Below are 19,767 nucleotides of genomic sequence, written 5' to 3'. Positions count from 1 at the left end.
ATGTGTGGCTAGGGACAGAGAAAACGCCCCTATGATGTGTTTTTGATAAAACTCACTCAAAATCGTCACTAGTTTTACAGCACTGCTTTCACTTCTAAAAATTAAGGCTTTGTAGCAGCCCTGTATAACATTAATAAAATTCTTTTTTAAAATATACCATAAAGTACCTAATTATTTCACTTTTTACTTTCTACTTACTACTTCACGGACTAAATGATAAGTAATGCTCAAAGCCAGTTTGACTAATGCATGTGTTTCTACTTTCTTACGCTGCGGTAATTTACTAGGTAATTTTACGCATTTATTATATTAAATCTGAGTTTATTACCGCCCGTACGAATACCGGTTACTATAAAATCGTATTAATAGACATAGAAGTCGATAACATTCGAATATTTTAACGTTATTTTATGATCGAGTTGAGATCAATGGATTATTCATAGTTGTCAATGTTAACTTGACAATAGACGGTATAATAATAGAGTCGTATAACGTCACTTATACGACTCCATACCGTTAATAATGTGATCATTGATAAAACTGAACTTTTATGTTTCAGAAAAAAAGAGAATAGCCAATCGAGAATTAGGGCAAGTGACCCGGTTGTGGCCACCGACCCCTTTGTGGCCATTTAGAACTTCAAATCGTTATAACTAAGGCAAAGACTAATATATTACTCTATGGTTTACGGGAATAAAAATATCTAATATTAGCAACACTGATAGCGTTAACAGCTTTGATGTGTCAAGCTTCACTTCAATCCAACAAGTCATTATTTTTTGAGAAGCGTTAATTGTTTTAAGTCTTAGCAAAAAGGCTAAGGCGAGCGGGTGAGTAAACAATCATTATTTTCTAAATCCTTCTTATTTTTTTAAATGTTTATGTTAAACCTTAATAAAGAATACACTGTCTAAGTGGTACTAATGATATTTTATCGCTATTTGTTTATTAAGGGGTTTATGAGAGGTGGCCACTAATGGAGCCAGAATGAATGAATTTTCCCATCTTTGGCCACATGAATGGCCAAAAGTGGTGCACGAAGAACCCCACTTTTGGCCATTTAGTTTTTATCGTGATTTTTCAATTTAATTACTTAGCTATTTTGATATAAGTAATCGATTCATTTTCAGAGTTACGATTATAATGCCTCCATCGAAACCAAATTAATACTAAAAAAATCGGTGTTGTGAAAAGAAAATTGTTCCAGTATTAGTACTGTTAGTATTAGTTCCCGTTCCCGTGGGAATTTCGGGAATTCCCGTTCCCGTGGGAATTTCGGGAATTCCTTGTTGTAACTAAGCTTTAAGTTTACTAAGGTACCTACATGCCAAATTTCAAGAGTCTAACTTAAGCAGTTTAGATTTTTCATACAAAAGGATTTTCCCGCTAATTCCTGTTCCCGTGGGAATCCCTAAGTATACTATAACCTGCCCAGGAGTATGAAAAATAATTGTACCAAGTTTCGTTAAAATCCGTCGAGTAGTTTTTGTTTTTTTTTGATGAATTTTGATGGCCAAAACTGGCACATGACTGTGGCCAGAAATGGGGTAAAGCTGGCCAAAAATGGCACAAATTCCCATTTCTTTTTCTTTTCTACAGGATTATTTTTCCATTGAATCATTATGAAAAAAAATGTATCCTTAGGCTAGATCTAAATATATTTAATCACTCTTTACAAGAAATAAGTCCGTGATAACAAAAACTGTAAAATGATATAGCCTCAAAGTCTAAAAAATTCTTAAAATGGCCAAAACCGGGTCACCTGCCCTACTATGTACTGTATAAAAAATACTAAATAAGGTTTCCGTAATCCTGACAAGGAACCCTTATTTAGTATTTTTTTTAAAACAACGTAAAAACGACGTAATCCAAACAGTTTGAATCACTTTGGACACACGATAATTTGTATCAAGATAAACCAATTATATTACAAACTCTGACTAATAAAGGTAAGCAATAAATTTCAGGGCAAAGTATCGCTTAAAAAACGAAAAAAGAACAAAAAACACAAAGCAAACACAACTTAAATAAATGGCAAATTGCCAGAAAAAGCGATAAGCGTCCATGACTCGTGACCGATGTGACAAAATGCAGTGTTTTGTTTTTACATTTCTAAAAAAGGATCGAATGATACGTGTTTATTTTGGTGCATAAAAATAAATATTAAAAGTTTTTTCGAAAACAAGATAATATTTTTCGATTGCATTTTAAAATACAGTGAAACAATATTATCATATTCTTAAATTGTCCGATTTACGAGACAATCAAAAATATTATTTAACCAATATTGCTGTAATATTTTTTAGCACCCGAAAATGCAATGTCTTCCAGTCCCCTATATTTATTCATGAGTAAAACTTCATAGTGCCAACGATAATATTAATGAACAGATGATTCTAAGTGAGTTGGCATAAAATAGTATGGTAAAAATTGAAAAGTTAACGCAATTGAAACATTAATTCGATGGGTGCCTGGAATAAAGCCGCAATCGACAAAACGCAATTTTACAGGAGAAGAGATTTAGTGAAATTTTGGAATAATAACTAAACTACGAGGCGTATCCAAATGGTTTGTATATCAAACGATGCGTTATTTTTTCTGGAGTAACATATAATGTGCATAAGGTTATAGTGCTTAGAATATACCTTAAAAAAGGTAGAAATACATATTGCCGCTTCATACTTTGAAAGTCGGTTCCGTAAGAGTCCATTGTGGTTTTATTCCGGTAAAAAGTGCAAAAGTAATCATACAGCAATAGTGCATTGCAGCGTTGTGCGCTGATCTGAAGGATGTATGGCGAATACAGTAATAGCGGTTTGCTTGAATTTAATGATCGACTTGGAAAATGTACTGGTGAAAGCTGTGTACATTATATGTTCATATGGTCCGTATCGAAATGAGTACAAAGTTGAATATCTAGAGTGTTTCGTTAATATCTTTATATAAAGTAGTGGAATTCATTAGTACATAATGATAATATTATAATATTACACGCTTTTGCCCGCGGCTTTTTCGTAGTTTAGAAGTTATCAATAATTTTGTAACTTTTTTTCAATTTCATGACCTAGTAGGCTTTAAAAAAACTTATCTTTATTTCGGGTTGACTTATCTCAGATTTCTTTATTTTGACAATATCGCTATTAATTGCAAATGTTTGAAAAAAATATTCACCTTCCTATCTTTGATGCAAGATTCAAAATTTTTGCTAGAAACATAAAAAAATGCTTTTAGCAGAACATTCTCAAAATTTCAACTTAAATGTTTAAATAATAAAAAATGAGAACTTTCATAGGTCTAAAAAATAATTTTAAAAACTGCGCAGTTTTCTGGACATTCATAATAATACAAAAAAAACATGTACTTAATAGGCCACTATTTTTGTAATAGCTCCACTAAAGTGGTAAGTCGCTAAATGTTTTTGACTTTCTTAAAGTGAATTAATATGGGCAATCTTCTAAGTTTACATTACGTAGAACAGATTTAGAGACAATAACTGAACAGAACATGTTTTTATTCTCAGCAAGGAAGCTTTTGCCCTTTATCACACCTGGTGGAAACTGTGATCAGGCTCAAGGTAGAAGGAAACTTCAACTACAGAGAAACTATGGCTTCCTACCTCCAATGCCGAAACATATTGTTATTATAAATAAGCTTTAATGAACATAAACCAAATATCCCTCCTTCTTCTCTTCCTAAGTCCCCTTTATCTTCCTAAGTCTGTCGCCATAACAATAATGTTGACAGCATTACTGTGTTCCAGCAGTTGTCAGGTAGGTACACAGCATTGCTTAATGTAAATCCAATCAACATATTTTTATTGCATAGAAGAACACCATGAAGTATTATTACTTAAGAAAGTTTAAAGAAATTGTACAAGTAGGTAATGTTTATTGTGACTTGGTACACATAGTTTGTTTCGGGGAACAAAGCCGCAATGGCCGTTACTTGTAGAAGTTTGAAATAAAACTTTTAACATTGAACATGCCACGATTATTCTGGTAAACAAATTTCCGGGAATAACGATTCAATATCCATAGTGCTTTTGGTAAATCAGCCAGTTTCAAAAATAAAATTCTGAAAAAAAATCACAAGGTGTATAGGGACCCCCAGATTACGAAAATCGCTTAATCGGAAAACTGCTGCTATGGCTATTGCGGCTTTATTCCAGGCACCCATCGAATTTATCAGACGTGATTATAAACGCACATTTTTAAAGATAACGCGACACGTTTTCCGATTAAAAATATTCCCCTTATCATTCCCAATATAATCGTCGAGATAATGATAATTAGATAAGCGTATAGAAGTAACTTACTTGTAGTATAAAAGTAACTTACAATAATAATTATCACCTGAGTAATATTTAGTACTAAAATAGTACTCCTTATAGGTAATCACTAATCATAGTTTATTTCGTTATTGCCACTGAAATTCTAAATCTTAAGTTATGTTCGTTTTCGCTTCATTGACAATTGAAAAAGAAAATAAAAATGTTTTTCTATTAAAAATAGTAACTGAAAAGTTGCGCTAGAGGCAAAACTAGTCCGCCGGGGGTTACTGACGTATGTTGTAAATAATACTAAATACGTTTATCCAATCACTATCTAGCACAAGTTTTGGTTACTTTTGATTACCTTTGTAATTGACGTAATAGTTGGAACAATTTATTTATTTACCATTATTATTTAGCTGTCGCGTGCGTACTAAATCGCGTTACAAATAACGCATTAGATACCGTCTGTTGAAACCGCATTAATTCAGTGATGACAATTCTCCCGTAGCTAATGGTACAAGCATCACATTATAACATTCTAACATCAGTCCTATTCAAAGTAAATAAGATTCATAACATTCAGCATGATGGGCCCTCATCCGTACCTACATTAAATTGAAGTTAAAATAGTTCGTGCTACTACTATTTTCCGTGGCCGTACATAATTGATTTACGCGATTGGCCAGGTAAGAATGGTTAATGAGTTAATCAAGTAATTTCGTCTAATTTCAATGGTTTAAGTCAATCTCCATTACGATTTCATTACGTTTGACTTGGAAAACTATTTTAAGATAAATAGTACTATTTCGGTACTATTTTGTCAGAAAAGTAGGTTAAGGTCACACTAAAGTGCTAAGTCATATTTAACTGATAGTACAAAATAGTTAATAGTAAAACAGCAACTGAAGCGTGACATTTGCTAAGTGGCAGTGTCTCTATTCAATTTATTGAATTTATAATACTTATTTTGATTGATACCTATGAGCAACACTGCGCGTAATCTGACTTGGTAACTAGACATTTTGTACAGAAATTCATAAAAAATAGTAAATACAATTACGTTTAAACGCTGGTCTTTTGTGGTAAGTAAACCTACTTCTTCTACTTTTAAGATTCTATGCTGATTCCTTCTACATACTAATAAGATTTAAAAGTGTTTTAATTTTAACTACATTACTAATTTCACCGTCACGTATGATAACGCTTAAAAACTATACATTCAAATATTAACACGCAACGTATTGTTGACTTAACAGAGCGATGGTTAACAAATTGTTATTCGCAATCATCAGCGATAATAGGTTTAATTAGTCATCAAACGGCGTCATAACGAGTCCGCGGCCGCAGACCGACAATCATGATTATTATACTGGCATTACAAGCTCAAAAATTCTTTTTGAATTTGTTTATTTATTTGTTGAACGACCAAAGTAATTAGCGGTAATCATTGCTAAAAATTTGGTTTGTTTGACCACTATCGTTACTATCATTAACATTAGCGAGTCCACTTTTACTCTTTAATCTGTCAGAGAATTAACGAATGCTAGGGTTAACGGGTTCTCAAATCGGGTTCTCTAATCACTAGACTTAGTTATTTGATCATCATGGTCATAATTTACTACCTACTGTCGGAAAATTACCGAAAGACGTAACGGGTTAACGATAACGAGTTCCTGAATGGATACCAAAACTCGATAAAGAAACAGGCCATGATAGGCTACCCTAGAAGATGACTAACATCGGCTGGATTGAAAAAAGCAGATCATGCTTTATGGCGTTCCTTGGGGTCTTACGTTCCAAAAGGAACCCTCTGCAGTGGACTACTATTCATTAACTAGAATCATAACCATGATGTTAGACATCATAAGCCACTATAGTCAAATTTGTCCCTGGACATTAAAGAGTCTCCAGTAGTACTAAATGACCTGACGATGATAACGCGGACATACATACACCTAGTTCTCAATACCGCAAATACATTACTTTCACGTAAGTAGGTGAAGCGTAGTCCGTATTATGTGAACCGTAAGCAAGAACGCAACGTAACAATCGTTTTTATTAATGATGCTACATTAGAAGCAGCCGGTAAATTCATGTTAGACATCGATGGATTTAGTAGATCGATGTATTTGGCCGGTATTATTTTATTAAACTGGTTGAAATAACTAGTGCAGATTTAAAAAAAACACTCTGATCATTAGGTGCGTAGAACTGCCTAATCGAAATACGTAGTTTTTTCGTCGTAATTTACGAGTGAGGGACTGCCCATTTACTAATGAGCTGAAAGGAAAACATATCATTTACAGTCCCGTAGCTTATCACGCCATTATCACCGCCATTGTAACAATATTTCAGTCAAGGACACGTCACTGATAATAACGAAATCAAAGGCCCCATCATTGCAATTTGCCGCAATTTTCACAGCAATCAGGTTCTCAACAATATCAAACTTGGTACATGTTTGAATAACAACAAAAACGTAATCAGGAGGTAGATCAAGGTATCAACCGCAAGGCAAAGTGGGAAAACGCTCGAGTTCTCGACTCGCGACCGCAAATCGATTCGTGTCGATAATCCCCGCGGCGACTCGAGAATCGATGAAAAAATTACACGAGCAGCTTCTTATAGTGTTGATTGTTCTTGCCATTTTATACAAGGCAAGTATAAGAATTCTAAGCTATTTAATGATACATAATTGCTGGTTAGATGATGTTATAGTTATGCTTAAATTATGATATAATAAGCTATTGAATTGAAATGCCCTCGTAACCTTCGAACAAAAGAAGGTGTGAACTTTTGACGAGACTGACCTTTTATTATTAGGACTACAGGAAAATGATATCAAAATTATTCAAGTCTGAATCCATCGCATGACCTCTTGCACAAATACATCACACCATTAAACAGCGCTCGTTATAAAATGATGCGTGACTAATAGGCTAATTAATTGTTAATAATAAAACTGCCAGCAATCTAGATCTCTGAAAAGCAAAAAAAAAAACAATCCAATCTCCCAGATGTTCCCACGGCGCCGTTCCGGCTGCGGAAGCTTGGTATAATTGCTCGCGAGTCGCACGTCGAGAAAACTCTCGTTGCGTCACTTACCCAATTACAGCCAGTATCGTGTAACACGGATCGGCGTATAATCGTCGCCGTATGCGAGTAGAGATGGGGGTGTACCAGAATAAGGGTTATTTCCCATGGAAACATCCCGTTTTTTGCCTGATACATACTGTTTTGGATGATCCCGTTTTGTATCCCAAACATCCCGTTTTTAGTGTCCCACAACCGATCCGTTCGAATTCCAAATTCGGTTTTGCCATTAAACTGGTCCAGTAAAAACCCTTTATTCTCATTAGTTCTACTGCCATCAGCAGACGCCTGCATACATTTTTTGCAAACACCCGCAATAAACGGGTTACTGTCATGTGAACACACAAGTCCAGTTTTGTGGGACCTTGCATTAGTGGATTCCGAGGGAAAGCGCCCTAAAGAGTTTACCTCTTCGCTAAGATTAAATTTGAAATCCATTGCTCACTTGTTTCGAAAACTCAAGCGTACGCGTAAACAGACACAATAGAAAATGATTGAGTTGGCATGTAATGGTTTAATTTGCTTAGCCAATTACAGCAAGTATCTTGTAATACGATTCGGCATATAATCGTATGCGCTTAGAGATGGGAATACAACGTCTACATCTAGACTGAATATTCGCAAAAATCATTCAGGACTTAACTTTGGAAGCATTGTTTCCATTTAAGTACTTATATTTGATAAATCAGATAGAAACTTGTCAACTTGTGGGTCAGACCTCTAATCATTTGCAGCATCAAGGAACTAAACTAAAGATATATTGTTAGGGAAACACCTAGCGTCTGTAAGCAGACGTAATACAAAACCAACAATCCATGAACGTAATGGTTTCAATTCACTTTACCCAATTAGTTCTACTACCATTAACAAATGTACACTCCACGTACACGTCTTACACGTGTACAAAAACGAATAAATGGTCGCTGAACCATTCAGAATTTTGTAAAAATTTTCAATCAAGAATTTTAATTCTAACAGTTTCCCAACTGTACAAAATCTGGCGTCACATCACATCCTTAGCTCACAGGAGCACGTAAGACGTTATTCGTACTCTCAGTATAATTAAACCGTCGTATTCATTAGGGTAACAATATTCCGCAATGTGACGCCCGGCGTGCCGATATAGCTCCATAAAGGGGTACACTTGTCTGGGAAAGTTTAAATTAAATTATAATATGCATCTATTAGAGTTGGATGCTAAATTAGACAGATTAGGAGCAGCGCAGCGGAAAACGTGGGAACAATTAATCCTTGATTGACGTTTGAAACTAGAAGTTTCATTCGCAAGAGGGAGAAAGGAGACAATTTATTTATTATCTAAAAGTACAATGACGTGTATTGGGGGAGGTCCATGTTTATCGGTGGACTTCGTCATGCTAATGATGCTAATGACAATGATGATACAAACAGTATTGAGAAGTGACATCTCTAAAATTTTATTAACAAATCCTAAGGTTTTGCTACTTTAGAATTTATCACAGGCTCACAGCCCTCAACCAGTTCACCATCAGTAAACAAAACTTGTAAAAGATTTTACGTTTATTATTTCCTCCACAGCTACGTTGTATGAATTCATGCAAATGTCTCCAACTAATATACAAACACCTTAAGGCGCCCACGAAACGTAATCCCTTGAGGGGCTTTGTAAATTTCAAAGACCATGCGCTGAACCTAGACGGTGGCTGCGAGAAATTTACGACCATTGTTTAGCACGCATTCGGTTCCCGGCGCTAAGATTGCCACGCCAGTTGTTCCTGAATGGAACGCGGATGGAACGCTAGGGATGTGGGCTGTTATGATCTAATCCGTTCCGAGCCGAATTTTCATATGGTCTGATAAGTTTAAATTTAACGGTAACTGTTGAGCTCTTGTATCGATAAAAAAGTCTGTAAGAAATTATATTTATGAATCGTAATTATATCGCACTTGAAATATTCCTGGCTGCGGTAAAGGATGATGGGCACAAATGTATGGAAAGTGGTACCCGCTCCAATAGCCATAACCAATATATATTTTAAAAGGCCTTTAGATGTAGAAAAATGTCTGCTATGGGGCCAGTTCTAATTCACGTTTTGAAAGCAGTAATTCCACTAAGTATTATAATGAAAGTATAACACAATCATCCATGTATACGAGTATGTATTATGACTACAATATATTAATATAACTAAAAGAAGCATTGAAAAGGAAAGGATTATACCTACGATGAACTACCCAAGCTATTAGCCCTTTATTCGCTTTCATCATCATCATCATGATCATTTTAGCCATAGGACGTCCAGTTGAACATAGGCCTCCCCCAATGATTTCCACAATGGCCGGTTGGTGGCGGCCTGCATCCAGCGCCTTCCCGCTACCTTTATGAGGTCGTCGGTCCATCTTCTGGATGTACTTATTGGGTCTTGTGGGTTTATTCGCTTTAGCAACCCATAATAAAACCCTTAAGAAGTAATAAAGTTTAACCCCTTTATTAATACAAGTTACACCCTAGTTGAACTCTGGCTTAAATTGTCATTTGGTATGGAAATGTCATTTTAATCCAAGGTTCTTCCTAGGTGTAACTTTTTATTAATAAGGGGGTAGTACTTCTTTAAATAAAAATATTTATTTCACAATTATCCCCATCAATAATTATAGAGTTAAGGAAGGATGCTGGAGCAGTAAACCCTTCCTGCCTCGCATAACCCAAGTACCATACGATGGACACGTATGATACTTCTTCTTCTTCTTCCTCGGTCCCTCACTGATGAGGATCGCGACCACAGATAGTGTTCCTCCACAGACTGCGGTCATAAGCTGTGTGGACTGCACGATGCAAACTCCCGCCCACCGTCTTCCTCACCGCGTCCGACCATCTCGTCGGTGCCCTGCCCCGAGCGCGTCCCTCTTCATACTGTATGATACTTAGGTTACACAAAAAGTATCTTTATCTTCGAACGCAACCAGATCTGAGGCTGGTGGCCATAGTAAATGTTGTTCGTCTTGGTAAGACCTTTCAAATGACACTACAAACATAACTATTGGAGCCGGGTACCATTCTGCAAAAAAGTATGTATATCTTCGTACACAACCAGATCTGAGGCTGGTGGTCATAGTAAAAGTTGTTCATCTTGGTAAGACCTTTCAAACGATACTAGACTCATATCTATTGGAGCCGGGTACCATTTTGCCCATTGTCCTTTACGACCATTGTTTAGCGCACGCATTCGGATTTCGGTACCGGCGCTAAGATTGCCACGCCAGTTGTTCTTGAATGGAACGCGGATGGAACGCTAGGGATGTGGGCTCTTAAATGATCTAATCCGAATTTAAGTGATTTTTCACTTGATGTGATCCATTTATATACGATTAAGAGTAGGCAGTGTAGGCACACACCGTTGATTTTTAGTTGGCCAATAGTTGTGCCCGATTTTAAATTGTATGAAGAATCGGCCAAATCGAATCGGCGTAGTGTGCGCACTCCCATACATGCCCATAATGATATCAACTTTTCAACGATGACAAAATTGTACTCATGTGTCTAAAAAGTAACAAAATTTGATGATCCGCAATTTTGCTAACCTTCAAATATTGCTCATTCCATTATTGTGATTGTTAGACATTACAAGCGTCGACTAATCCGAACTAAAGCTGATAGCACTTAGCCCAAGCACAAAATCTAGGAATATTGTGATCGCAAAGCCCTCTAGATTCTAAGGTTCAGGATTAATGTTCCCCGATGCCAAAATTATAATCTCTACAGTATCAATTTCTTTGACAATCGTATTTTTGATCCTATCACTATTCGAAGAGCGCACAACTAAGCTGTTGACGTCACAGAAAATATGATACCGCCGTGCATAATTTTGATTGCCCTTAAACAAAGCAGCCGGGTTTAAACCGAGCATTGTTATAGAGATGATGGTGGAAGCCAAAGAGTGTGTAGCTAAAGCCGAATTTATATTCGAGGCGTAAAACAAGATGACTTTAATATTCATCAAGTCGCGAGCCATAAAGGCGTGCTACTGAAAATATCATGGAAGTAATTTAAAGTTGGGGTATCTTCTTGTATCATAATTTTAGGGTATTTGTTAGCGCTTTCGCGGTAAGGTAGAGCTCCCAATTTTATGTTTTAATTTTGATTTACGGGTGATAAATAAGTAATTCTCGTATATACAAGCATGGTTGCAAGACTTCGCTGGTCAGATATTTATGATTGCATCCTTCAACTTACAAGAAAAGAGACGGTCATTTTATTCTTATTAGAACCTTTATGGTCAGATGATTTATTTTGATCAAAAACGTTGTTTTTCTAGAAAACTTTACGCTTTTTCTATTGTAGAAGTAAATCGATGGTTTTAGCTGTTAAACTTGTACCATAATCAAAACCTCATACACGTGTTTTGACTATAAAAGTACATTCTTTGCCTTTATTATATCGTAATAGCTTTCCGGTGGGCCACGTTGCGTTTGATGGCTCTAATCACATTCGGCTTATGGCTCGTCAAGGACATTGCTATGGCGTGCTCGGATTCTCTTTGAACTTGATCAATTTGATTGTTTTATTCATGAATAAAGATGAGCAAAAATTCACACATCGGAAATGATAACCTGCTAAATGAAAGAACAGACTAATGAAATCTGCATCAAAACTAAAAATATACGTACAGTCTGTGCAATTTGGAGAAAGTCCATTAAAATGATAACATCTTTTAGCACAATAGGAGAGGAATTTAGTTTTCAGTAAAACTAAAAGCAAAGAGTGGAGTTGAGTTCAAACATCTCGAATGTTGAACTCTCAGATCATAGAAGGGAATAGATGTGAAACGGGGGCGTGGCGCGTGTCTCCGCGATATGCCCAGAAACGAACATCGCCCGCGACGCCAGGTTAGTCGCGATTCAGTCGTACTGAGGAAATGTTCTCCGATATTGTTGGATAATGCGTCGTAACGTGCAATAACATAAGTGAAACGAAGAACTACAGGAACAATGAAGTCATTTACCACATGTAAGTATTGCAAATCCATTGGTATTTTGCTTATAAATAAAAAAAACTAAACATTTTTACGAACGAATTCAGTGCCGTGACATTTACTGCGATATCGAAATTAGTGGTGATAAAAATTCAAACACGTTGTACATTGACGATTTAGTTAGCAACCACTTTATGTCATGCGTAACTACTGCGCAATGTATTTTATTTCTTCCGATATCCACTGACGCGTGAAAAAACACAGTACAGCCGCATGTGCCGGTCGTAACATAGTGCAGGGCTCGTGTTCTAATACGGTTTCCTATTATCGATAAATAGAAGTAAATCATTATTTTCTATTTTCTAATTTTGAATGAAAAAATCATGAGTTGCTTGCGATTTTTAAGTTTTTACAAAAACAATAACAATAGTAGAAGGGATTAGTAACTGTCAACTATGTAATTACTATAAGAGCTAGTTGAAAGCCTAATATAGGCATTATTTTTTATAAACATAGGCGGTACGAATTTCGCCATAATTAAAAAGTTAATGCGCGATAGTAGTTAATAATAATTACAGTGATCCTGTTATTATTATTAAAGTAAATAATAATATATTACCAATATTGTAAATACTGGTAAAAATCGCAAGTACCTACTTAACCCATGACTTTTCATACAAACTTTGTCAGTCTATAACTTCTATACTCCATCGATAACGACATTGAGCTTTGGTTGGGGTAAATTAATATAAGGTAACTTCATTTAGTCCCAATAATTGATTCTGAGTTTTTCGTCCATACAAAATGGAACTGACTCCTTTATGCAAAAATCGTTAAAGAACATAATAATAACGTATAATAATAAAAAGGTTTTCATACAAGCATTTTTTAAACCAATTTCGAGCCTTGCCCCCAGGATTTAAAGTATCGATATCTTATCGACTCCATTTTATCTTTCTTCTCTCTAATTGCTTTTTTCAAAGTGTGCGTCACGTCACGCGGCCATTGATTGGCCATAAGGCACGCCTTCTGGCCAATCACAGCACTTTTAAGCCGGTTGCACATGTTGTCGTAGACTCTCAGTCGCTTTGTTTTTACACAGTTGAATGTGTGTGTGGGAGCTGTGGTGGGGGAAATGTGGGGACACTGGTTCTCGTTGTAGTTACGCGCGACTTCATATCTATTCTCTTTCTATGATCTGAGGTTGAACTCGATTAGCACAACTGTATACCCATTTAGCGTCTCAGTAGCAAAACAAATAAAGCAAATGTCAATAAGAATAGCCCATTATGATTGTACTGTAACCGATTGCGTAGTGATCACTAACTGTGAGTCACATTTTCTGACGTAGGCCAGCCACATGGTCAGGATACAATAGTTAGACAAGTGTTCTTCAATGCGATTGGTTCAAATTACATGTCAGCAAGAAGTACTCTTGAGCGATATCTTCAAAAAATTTCAAGAGTTCATTTCTGCATTAGGATAATGTCATGTAAAATTAACATCTATGCGTTTTTTTACCACTAAGACTTTTATATTGTATATTTTTCCAAAATATTTTTCTAAATTCCAAAAATACTTTTTTCAGAGAACATTGACCTACCTATATTAAATTTAGTAATTGCTCCATATTTAATTTTCGTGTGTGCAGTTACGAGTAATATTGATAATGATATCATTACCTAAAATACCTCTGATAAAGAGATAAATCAGAACCCTTTCATCAAAGTGTTTCGCGTCGATAACTACTCTGCGATAATTGACTACACTTATAAAGTTCTGGCCAATTCTACGAAACGCCGATTTCATGCTGGACTGTACCAGGTAAAATATTATTAACCGAGACCGGTATCTGGCAAAAAACATACATACAGCAATGGTTATAGCCTCCTTGACACGATTGCACGAACAAAACACAAAAATATGAACAAAACACCAACGTTACCTAATTGGTATGAGGTTCCTATGTAATTGAAGTTAGATTAGGCATTTGGAGGATGCACAACAATGGGATAACCTTGTGCAGTTATTACTGCATCCTGTTGATAAGTGCATTCAGATATTGTTTTGAACGATTGTCGTTAAAAGTGATATTCAGTAATTTGAGGTAATGTTTTCTATTGTAGAAAGTGACAATATGACGAATATTTAGTAGTTTGTTAAAAAAATTGATTGTGATGTAGTGTTTTAAGACAGGTATCATTTCTTACACGTGATGATTCAATAATTCCTTTAAAAGGGGATCTAAGTAGTCTAATGATTCAGAAACTATGAGCCATAATCCAATGACTAGAAATTGATCCCGTTTACTTCAAAAAAGTTATCGCTGAAGAAGCGAATAAATTGACACTCATCTTCTCTGTTTTGTATCCTTCAATATTAGCAGTATTTCAAGGTTGTTCAAACCTTTTGCATTCTGCTGCAGACAAGTGTTTTAAAATTTTGCTCATTAAAATGTATGAAGTTTTTATATTTAAGTATCTATCTAAATGTAGAACTAACGACAAGAACTAACAGGTACGTACCTATGACCATTTCTAGAACCAGTTATGACTGCGAATACTATGTCTATGATGGGAGACCATAAAAACAGAAAAAGAGGCAAATGTATATGCTGTGTATGTTGGAACTGTTATATGTAAATCAGTTACCCACTCAGAGTATATTGACACACGGAAATGTGTGACTTCGGTACAGCTACAGACGACTTCAAAATAAATTTTCAATTTACTTGAGTGTTCTATCATTACATGTCTATGTTGAAATGCAGTGTTCATATATTTGAAACGTATTAATTGCCAGTCAATTAAGTAATGAATTATCACTAATTCGAGTTAATTAGATAACATGTTTTTATAGCAGTAAAAATAACTGTTATTCACTTAAATAAAGCCGAAATGTAAAATTTATATTTTAAAAGAAATAAACTTCGACGAAGACGCGCAAATTGATCTTTATACGAATACCAACTTGATTCTCAATGGGTTTGTTGACAGTCAAGCTTCCAGTGTAATTGATGCAAAAACAAGACCATTAAACGATCATGGTTGCGATGTTAATGCAAATTCACTATCGGATAAACGCATCAGTATATTGGAAGTAAATTAATTATAGTGAGCAGGAACGATCGACCGCGCAGAAACACCTACGCTACGCACCGGTCAAACAAGAAAAAACAAACTATAATCAACCAAGGCCCGCGTGTCGTTGAACTTGTCCAGTACACAATTTTAAAATTCCTCCACTTACACCATCTTTGCATTGCTCTAACATGACCGGCCAAGTGACATTCCGAATGCATCCAATCGCATTATTATTCGCGAAGCATATAACACCAACCTTGATTTATATCCTGGTGTGATTGAGGATGAGTTGGGAAAATTGATTTTTGGGGGAATCCAGAGGTCACACACAAAAGGTTTCTTAAGAGCACATGTCACTGACAATCCACAGGTAAGATATTCGAAAGCTCGCGAGTAGTTGGATCACTGACCGAGCGCACGTCTGCTCGGGTCGGCCGCCAGTTCGAGACTGAGGGAGTTCTATGGAGGTCCGTTGGTCGGAGGTCGGAGGCGATTGGCTGAGGAGAGAAACGGGATGCGGCGAGATGTGCGCATCGGCTCGCTTCCGTTCGACGCGTTTGATAAAATTTGCGGCGGAAAAACGTGAAATAATAGATGTGGCCCGCATTTTAATGAAGCCTTATCGTTCCATTATTGGTGACGCTGATAATTTTGCCTCGTCAAAGGACGTTGTAAGCGATATGAATGGTCGAGTCATTTGTCTGATTAATGTATGTTTGCTATTTGATGTAACGTTAAATTGATAGCGATAAGAATTGTATTGTTGCAATCTTAATCACATAAGCGGATATGAGCATAAAATGTAATAAGGAGCGGAAGGAATTTGGGTAGACATATTATTTTATGTATAATTCAAAATCAATACATTTGACTATATCTTAGCCAATTGCTTCATGCTCATATTTCGTTTTGCTTTATAAGTAGCTCGTTTATTTCAGCCAAATGACATCCATTGCTGGATATAGCCCTCCCTTAAGGATTTCCACAACTTTTGCTACCCGCATCCAGGGGCTTCCCGTGACCTTCACCAGATTGTCGGTCCACTTAGTGGGAGGCCTACCTACCCCCCACATTAAAATAGATGATTAAGTGACCCGTATCACTTACTCAAGACTATATTTAGTTTTTTGGTAACAGCTCTTGCTTTACTCAAAGTATTTATTGACATAGGAAAAATACTACATTATTATCCGTCATTTTTGTGCCACGGGCAAACAGTATGTGGTAGTACCACAAACTGTTGTATGGAAGTTAGTGTAAAAGATGTTATTTTTCTCACAAAATAGGTACCTGTGTAAAAATAGTCTTATACGGGTATCTATAGAAATATAAATAAATAGTAAGTAATATCTTACTAATTATCTGCTAATAGCAGAATATCTCAATAGTTATTTAAGTAAAATGACATTGTTTTCAAAGATGTTAAGTAAAATATCATCCTGGGTAAATCCAGTCTACATCAATATAACGGACTAAACACAACGAGATATCACTATCCGTTACACAAACATGAAACTGAAAGTGACTACAGCGTTTGTAAACTGATAGGTATCATTCAAACAATGTCCTTATCAAACGGGCTATGTAACGAGCAAACAGTATCAAAGATTTTCTAGGAAATTGTTTAGGATACTTTTTATAGAATTTGGTAAAAATGTATGTCAAACCCAGCTCAAACATAAAATGTATTATCAGCCCCCCTAAACAAGTTGCACTTTTTGATCGAATCGAAGGCCTTTCGACTGTTTTTCGACTGGTTTGCGATTATAATGTGCACTTTGTTTGTTAGACCCACAGGATAATTATAAATGTCATCTGTCTCACAAGTACATCATTATAATGGATATTAAACCTAGTAACATGATTTCAATAAATAGAAATACATAATGAAGAGCAACAATAATGACGTAATGAATTAGGTATCGAAAGAGTTATATAATTTCAATGTAAACCACAATTACCACAAATTACAACTCGTAATTGGCTTTTTTTTTAAAACGCGTGTAATACTTTTCACATAAGTAGTAATTTACGCTTATAAAATTGAGCTGGAAATTCTGAAAAGATGATTCACATGAGAGAAAGTGCATACCTTCTCGTATCAAAATCTGCATTATAACAGTAGCCTATTATATTTTACGAATATTCACAAATATTATGTTTTATTTACAATTAAAAAGTAATTTAATTGAAAGCTAATTTCATGAGCAGTTCAAAAAGCTAAATATAGACTTTGAACTCGCACTAAGCGTTTCGATTACTCTTTTATAATGCGAACAGCTAGGGACTGGAATTCGTTGCCTGTTGCTGTCTTTCCCGAAGACTATAAACCGGGCCTTTTCAAGGCGAGAGTGATTAGGCACTTACATGTCAGATAGTACCATCCTAGGCTGCATCCCACTTAACATCAGGTGCGCTTGTGGTCAAATATCTTCCCTGTTATGCATAAAAAATACTCACACTAAATTCTAAAAATAAGACTTTCTTAAATTCCAAAGAAAGCTGTTTACAATTCCATCCGTACTCGATAGAACACAAAACACATGCAAGCTTAAAGTTAAAAGCGATTACAGCACGCTCGCGTGTGAGCGTTATCACACGGGCACTTCCCTTATCAAGTGGTCTGCACTCGCATTGGTAAGGGCGCGTTCACACTGGTAACATTTTTATTTAAACTTTTGTTATTGGAAGATTAATTAATAGTATCAGGCGTTACTTTGCGGAAATCCATAATTAGAAAAATAAAATTGCTTAGCTTAAAATTTCAGCTTAGTAACGCCGGCACAAGTAGTGTAGGTAGGTACCCAACCACACGGGTACGCGCGCGGATTGTGTGGTTGGGTACCATAGTGGAAATTTTAAACTAAGTAACTCTTTTTAATAATCTTTATTGGAAGATTATGTCCTCACATCAAATTAAAAATGTTTGTTGCTTAATAGTACATAATACAGTTACACAAGATTCCACAGTGCTTAACTTGATGTATCATTAATTTGTACATACTGCTCAAGAATGCTCTTAGTTTTTTATTTGAGATTAAAATTAAATGTGGTTCTACATGAATAGTTACCGAGTTCCGAGTTATTATTATAAATAAAAATTCGGTATAATTTAAACCGCAATTGCGTATAGGAAACGTTAGAATTATTATTACATAAATAATCATAGAAAGTGTTAGTAATATATTTCGATGAATGATTAAAATTGTTAGAACTGCATCAAATCATTATTTCTATACGATCCTAATGATTATAATTATTGAATAAGTATAATTTATTTCGTGAAATACAATTAAAAACTTCTTGGGTAATATACTAGAGCCTAAAATAAAACGAGATATTACCTGTTAAAAGCTTAATTTTTTTTTTACCCAAAACATAAAAAAATCGAACGTAATTGCACTTTAGCCTGAACTTGGACTTTTTAATGTAAGTGTGCACTCTCCTTAATGTTCCATTTAAAACAAGGACGGAGGGAACGAAACGTTACGAGTTCAATGTTTTAATCCGAGTGCAACAGGCACATAAAAACTTATTTTAATATTAAATAATGTGTTGGGAGGCTCATTATCGATTTTTTGACTAAAAGTTATTATTTCTCGGCGATAATAATTCAGCGTGCTATGGAGACGGCTATGCTCGATGTTTCTTCACGAGATCGAATCAGAAATGAGGAGATCCGTAAACGAACTAAAGTCGCTAACATAGCCCGACGAATTAGCAAGCTAAAGTGGCAATGGGCAGGGCACATAGCACGCACAACTGACGCCCGATGGGGCAGCAAGGTTCTGGATTGGAGGCCGCGTACCGGAAAATGCAGCGTTGGACGTCCACTCACAAGGTGGACCGACGACATCATAAAGGAAGGCGCTGGACGTAGGCCGCTACCAACCGGGCAACATGGAAAGCATTGGGGGAGGCCTATGTTCAGCAGTGGACGTCCTATGGCTGAGATGATGATGATGATGAATAATTCAGCAAGTATTTAGGACTACTCACGAAAATTAAAAATGTATTTGCTTAGTTGTTTTTTCTGTGACATTAAATAATATTCAAACAGACAGACTGGCAAATCATGAACGCTCAAGACAGACTAAATTTCACGCGGGTGAAGTCGCGGGCAAAAGCTAGTTTTACATAGTTTAGGTATTTTACAGCTAAAATTGTCTATCGGCCGAGGTAATGTAATACAATTACCATATTATTATCATTTACGTTCGTTGGCTCAGGTCAGCATTTGACCCGCTGACAGCGGCCCTTCCGAATACCGGTTACAAAATGTGCTGATAGTTACGTATTCACAAACATTACTATGAGATCTCACAGTGCGCGTGGACGCACAGGGTGACACACGAACCAATCACAG

The 19,767-nt window shown here is 35.9% G+C and overlaps 1 protein-coding gene across 7 annotated transcripts in view; it reads right to left on the bottom strand.

Annotated features, from left to right (window-relative positions):
• The window catches only part of LOC135075734 (putative polypeptide N-acetylgalactosaminyltransferase 9), a 246,261-nt gene that overhangs the window by 181,696 nt on the left and 44,798 nt on the right, over positions 1–19,767 (bottom strand). For 4 of the 7 annotated variants that reach the window (XM_063970195.1, XM_063970194.1, XM_063970193.1 and 1 more), the window contains exon 1: positions 15,658–16,004. The exons of 1 other annotated variant lie outside the window; for it this stretch is intronic. The gene's annotated coding sequence lies outside the window, so the exon portion shown is untranslated. Of the gene's footprint in view, positions 1–15,657; positions 16,009–19,767 lie in introns of those variants that run through there. 2 more of the 7 variants (XM_063970199.1, XM_063970200.1) reach the window with 2 other exon arrangements.

Source organism: Ostrinia nubilalis, chromosome 10 (genome assembly GCF_963855985.1).
Source record: "Ostrinia nubilalis chromosome 10, ilOstNubi1.1, whole genome shotgun sequence".
NCBI classification, from domain to species: domain Eukaryota; kingdom Metazoa; phylum Arthropoda; class Insecta; order Lepidoptera; family Crambidae; genus Ostrinia; species Ostrinia nubilalis.
This window is presented reverse-complemented; position numbering and strand designations above follow the sequence as displayed.